This window comes from Aegilops tauschii, chromosome 1 (genome assembly GCF_002575655.3).
Source record: "Aegilops tauschii subsp. strangulata cultivar AL8/78 chromosome 1, Aet v6.0, whole genome shotgun sequence".
Taxonomy (NCBI): Eukaryota; Viridiplantae; Streptophyta; class Magnoliopsida; order Poales; family Poaceae; genus Aegilops; species Aegilops tauschii.
Window position 1 is genome coordinate 247,796,462 of NC_053035.3, and position 5,584 is coordinate 247,802,045.

Here is a 5,584-nt window from a genome sequence, read left to right on the forward strand (position 1 = left end):
CAAATGGTTAGAAGCCATGAAATCCGAGATAGGATCCATGTATCAAAACAAAGCATGGACTTTGGTGAACTTGCCCGATGATCGGCAAGCCATAGAGATAAATGGATCTTTAAGAAGAAGACGGACATGGACGGTAATGTTACCGTCTATGAAGCTCGACTTGTGGCAAAGAGTATTTTCACAAGTTCAAGGAGTTGACTACGATGAGATTTTCTCATCCGTAGCGATGCTTAAGTCCGTCGGAATCATGTTAGCATTAGCTGCATTTATGAAATCTGGCAGATGGATGTCAAAACAAGTTTCCTTACCAGTTTTCATAAGGAAAGGTTGTATGTGATACAATCAGAAAGGTTTTGTCGATCCTAAGGATGCTAAAAGGTATGCTAGCTCCAGCGATCCTTCCATGGACTAGAGCAAGCATCTCGGAGTCAGAATATATGCTTTGATGGAGTGATCAAAGTTTTTGGGTTTATACAAAGTTTGTTAGAAACTTGTAGAGCGCTACAACATTTCTAATAAGTATATGTGAATGACATATTGTTGATCCGAAATGATGTAGAATTTCTGGAAAGCATAAAGGGTTATTTGAAAGGAGTTTTTCAAAGGAAGACCTGGATAAAGCTGCTTACATATTGGGCATCAAGATCTATAGAGATAGATCAAGACGCCTGATGATACTTTCAAAGAACGCACACCTTGACATGATTTTGAAAGAGTTCAAAATAGATCAGTCAAAGAAGGAGTTCTTACCTGAGTTACAAGGTGTGAGTATTGAGTAAGACTCAAGGCCTGACCACAGCAGAAGAGAGAGAAAGGACGAAGGTCGTCCCCTATGCTTTAGACATAGGCTCTACAGTATGCTATGCTGTGTACCACACATGAAGGGTGCCTTGCCATGAGTTGGTCAAGGGGTACAATAGTAATCCGGGAATGGATCACATGACAGCGGTCGAACTTATCCTTACTATCTAGTGGACTAAGGAATTTTCTCGATTATGGAGGTGAAAAGGAGTTCGTCGTAAAGGGTTACGTCGATGCGAACTTTGACACTAATCCGGATGACTCTGAGTAGTAAACCGGATTCGTATAGTAGAGCAGTTATTTGAAATGGCTCCAAGTAGCGCGTGGTAGCATCCACAAGATGACATAGATATTCGTAAAGCACACACGGATCTGAAAGGTTCAGACCCGTTGACTAATAACCTCTCTCACAAGCATAACATGATCAAATCAGAACTCATTGAGTGTTAATCACATAGTGATGTGAACTAGATTGTTGACTCTAGTAAACTCTTTGGATGTTGATCACATGGTGATGTGACCTGTGAGTGTTAATCACATGGTGATGTGAACTAGATTATTGACTCTAGTGCAAGTGGGAGACTGTTGGAAATATGCCCTAGAGGCAATAATAAATTGGTTATTATTATATTTCCTTGTTCATGATAATCGTTTATTATCCATGCTAGAATTGTATTGATAGGAAACTCAGATACATGTGTGGATACATAGACAACACCTTGTCCCTAGTAAGCCTCTAGGAGACTAGCTCGTTGATCAATAGATGGTTACGGTTTCCTGACCATGGACATTGGATGTCGTTGATAACGGGATCACATCATTAGGAGAATGATGTGATGGACAAGACCCAATCCTAAGCCTAGCACACGATCGTGTAGTTCGTTTGCTAAGAGCTTTTCTAATGTCAAGTATCATTTCCTTAGACCATGAGATTGTGCAATCCCGGATACCGTAGGAATGCTTTGGGTGTACCAAACGTCACAACGTAACTGGGTGGCTATAAGGGTGCACTACAGGTATCTCCGAAAGTGTCTGTTGGGTTGGCACGAATCGAGACTGGGATTTGTCACTCCGTGTAAACGAAGAGGTATCTCTGGGCCCACTCGGTAGGACATCATCATAATGTGCACAATGTGACCAAGGAGTTGATCGCGGGATGATGTATTATGGAACGAGTAAAGAGACTTGCCAGTAACGAGATTGAACAAGGTATCGGGATACCGACGATCGAATCTCGGGCAAGTACCATACCGGTTGACAAAGGGAATTGTATACGGGATTGATTGAATCCCCGACATCGTGGTTCATCCGATGAGATCATCGTGGAACATGTGGGAGCCAACATGGGTATCGAATGTTGTTCGGAGTCCTGGATGAGATCCCGGACGTCACGAGGAGTTCCGGAATGGTCCGGAGGTAAAGATTTATATATGGGAAGTCCTGTTTTGGTCACCGGAAAAGTTTCGGGTGCTATCGGTAATGTACCGGGACCACCGGGAGGGTCCCGGGGGTCCACCAGGTGGGGCCACCGGCCCCAGAGGGCTGCGTGGGCCAAGTGTGGGAAGGGACCAGCCCCTAGGTGGGCTGGTGCGCCTCCCACAAGGGGCCCAAGGCGCAGGGAAAGGGGGAAGGGGAAACCCTAGGCTCAGATGGGCCTAAGGCCCACCTAGTGGTGCGCCCCCCTCTCTCCCCCCTTGGCCGCCCCTCCAAGTCCCATCTAGGGCTGGCCGCACCCCTTGGGGGGGAACCCTAGATGGGGGCGCAGCCCCTTCCCCTCCCCTATATATAGTGGGGGTTTTGGGGCTGCCATACACATGAGAACATCTCTTTCTTGGCGTAGCCCTACCCCTCTCCCTCCTCGTCTCTCGCAGTGCTTGGCAAAGCCCTGCGGGAGTGCCACGCTCCTCCATCACCACCATGCCGTTGTGCTGCTGCTGGACGGAGTCTTCCCCAACCTCTCCCTCTCTCCTTGCTGGATCAAGGCGTGGGAGACGTCACCGGGCTGCACGTGTGTTGAACGCGGAGGCACCGTTCTTCGGTGCTTAGATCGGAATCAACCGTGATCTGAATCGCTACGAGTACGACTCCTTCATCCGCGTTCTTGCAACACTTCCGCATCGCGATCTACAATGGTATGTAGATGCACTCCCCTTCCCTTCGTTGCTAGATTACTCCATAGATTGATCTTGGTGATGCGTAGAAAATTTTGAATTTCTGCTACGTTCCCCAACAGAAAAGGCCAATGACGGGCCGTAAGTAATCGAATGCTGGAAATGAGCCCAAGAATAAATGGGCCCTGAGAAGGCCGAAAGATAACACGGGTTGGAAACGGCCCAATGGAATAATGGGCCCTTAATGGGTATAAAGGGGTACACTGTTCATTGTGGGCCAGATTCACCACGGGCCGTTAATGGGCCAAGAGTTACAAATGGTCTCGTATGGGCCGAAAGACATCATGGGCCATACATGGGCCGGAAGTTACAATGGGGTGGAATCATATTGGAAGGCCCAGATGAAGCTACTGGGCTTAATTCGGATAGGCCATAATGGGCCGTGAGTTAGCGGGCCGTAAATGGGCTATATACGAACAGGCTGTTAACATGCTTTCCGTGGGCCGACCCGTTACCTTTTTATCAAGTCAAACGGGCCAGCCTTTTCACCGGAATGGGCCTCTGTTGGGCCGTGCCACGTGTTGACGTATCATGGGCGCCTCCTGTCCAATGAATGGATGACATCTGTCCCAACAGTGAGCCAACACGTGTTTCCTCCGGCCAATGAGAATTTTACACGTGGAAAATCCTCATTGGTCCGGGCTGTTAGCGGGTTATCGGATCCAAAACTAGACCCGGTAGCTTAACGGCGTCCCGTTATGGTGGATGCCACGTGTCGGTCACCCTTGACGAAAGCACTTCGATGACACGCGATTTATCGTCATGGAAGTGGACACTTCCGTGATGATAATTTTGGTAATGTCATGCAACACTTCTACGACAGCACAGGTATGACTATCTTGATTCTGTCATAAATTTGTCATGGATGTACATGCATGACAGAAAACATGACCTACTGTGACAAATACGTATCATCACGGAAGTGTAATTTTTTTTGTAGTGAAGAGCCCAATGCCTCGCACCCACTCGCGTACGTGTACGAGAGAAATGCGCATTGCTCGGCCCCCGACCACCCACCATAACCGGGCAATCCCTGATATTTTCCTCGCCCTCGCTTCTACCATGGTTTTTTCCGTCATGGACGGCCCAAAGAATGTCATGCAGCTGCATCTCTGGCCCGCCGAGGACAAAAAGCCCATTTTCTGTCATGATTTTTTGTCATAGAAGTAGGAGCCCACCACATCTATGATGATACCGGGTTTTGTCACAATTATCGTCATAGAAGTGTCATAAGCATGACAGGAAAAAAAAATCGTTCAGCCCAAAATGTCATGGATGTGTCTTTTTTTGTAGTGTCCTTAGTCACTTTGCTTGCAAGCTTCTTGTGATGTTGTATTACCGAGAGGGCCCAGAGATACCTCTCCGTAGCACGAAGTGACAAATCCTAGTCTCGATCCATGCCAACCCAACACACACCTTCGGAGATACCAGTAGAGCATCTTTATGATCACCTAGTTATGATGTGACATTTGATAGCACACAAGGTATTCCTACGGTATCCGGGAGTTGCATGATCTCATGGTTGAAGAAACATGTATTTGACATTAAGAACGATCATATACTATGCTAATGCATGGGTCTTGTCCATCACATTATTCTCCTAATGATGTGATCCCGTTATCAAATGACAACTCATGTCTATGGTTAGGAAACCTTAACCATCTTTGATCAACGAGCTAGTCTAATAGAGGCTCACTAGGGACATGGTTTTTTTTTATGTATTCACACATGTATTTAAGTTTCCGATCAATACAATTCTAGCATGAATAATAAACCTTTATCATGAATAAGGAAATATAATAATAACAACTTTATTATTGCCTCTAGGGCATATTTCCATCAGTCTCCCACTTGCATTAGAGTCACTAATCTAGTTCACATCGTCATGTGATTAACACCCATAGTTCACATCGCCATGTGACTAACACCCAAAGAGTTTACTAGAGTCAAAATCTAGGCCACATCGCCATGTGATTAACACCCAAAGAGTTCTAAGGTGTGACCATGTTTTGCTTGTGAGAGAGGTTTTAGTCAACGGGTCTACAACATTCAGATCCGTGTGTACTTTGCAAACATCTATGTCTACCTCGCGAGGCTCTGGTGATGACGCCATCTTGGGCTCCACGATGACCTTCGTCCTACTGGCCTGCTGGTCTTGGTCTCGTTGCACCGATATGGAAACCTTTGGCTGATGCCTCAGTACTCCGTGCCTGCGCTGGCCTCCTTAGCACCAAAGAGGAAACAAGGATGCTGCGCGCGCTGGCGCCCGCCTGGTGTCGATCGTCATGGCTCACTTCATGAGAGCCTCGCGAGGTTTGCCCCGCCTTGATATCTCCGCTCCTCGCGAGGCAGCCTGGTGAGGCCGCTCCTGAGGAGGTCTTGCGTCATCCGCCTCGCGAGGCTTGGCCCTCGCGATGGTCTTGAATGCTTTGTTGATGAAGATGGGCCGTGCAGGCCCGCTAGCATAGCCACGCCATGGGCCGCAGGCAGGCAAGTCTGGGGACCCCCGTTCCCAGAATACCAACAGTAGCCCTCGGGCCCAAGGTGCGCTCGGGCTTGGCTTCGGGGCGAAGCCAAAGGTCAAGTACGGAGCACCGCGGGCCCCAAAAGCT